The sequence below is a fragment of the Centruroides sculpturatus genome, unplaced genomic scaffold (assembly GCF_000671375.1).
Source record: "Centruroides sculpturatus isolate CEXI.00-Female unplaced genomic scaffold, Cexi_2.0 scaffold570, whole genome shotgun sequence".
NCBI lineage: Eukaryota > Metazoa > Arthropoda > Arachnida > Scorpiones > Buthidae > Centruroides > Centruroides sculpturatus.
In genome coordinates, this window is record NW_019384862.1 from 6282 (window position 1) to 7003 (window position 722).

Genomic DNA, 722 nt, shown 5'->3' on the forward strand with positions numbered 1-722 from the left:
ATCGCTTTCTTTCTTCTTTCTTCTAACTGGAAGTAGAGAAAAATATGTTTAGAAGTTATATATATATATAGGTTTATTTAGGTTGATCTTTAGTTTATCTTTCATAATTTTAGCATTGTTTCTATGTAGAAAAGGCTCTAACAGGTTTATGAGAATAATTTTTAAGCCTTTCATATATAGTAACAAAGTTTCTTAAACACTTTTCTTCATAGAAATAAAGCTTTCTATATGCTAGTTTACATAGAAACAAGGTTTTTTACATGCTACTCTATATAGAAACAGAGCTTCCTAGCTGTTTCTCTACACAGAAACAGAGCTACATAGAAACTCTACATGTAAACAGAGCTTCTTAAAGGCTCCTCTACATAGAAACACAGTTTCTTAAATGTTACTCTATATATAAACAGAGCTTCCTAGCTGTTTCTCTACACAGAAACAGAGCTACATAGAAACTCTACATATAAATAGAGCTTTTTAAATGCTCCTCTACATAGAAACACAGTTTCTTAGATGCTACTCTATATAGAAACAGAGCTTCCTAAATGTTTCTCTACACAGAAACAGAGCTATATAGAAACTCTACATGTATACAGAGCTTCTTAAAGGCTCCTCTACATAGAAAAACAGTTTCTTAAATGTTACTCTATATATAAACAGAGCTTCCTAGCTGTTTCTCTACACAGAAACAGAGCTACATAGAAACTCTACATATAAATAGAGCT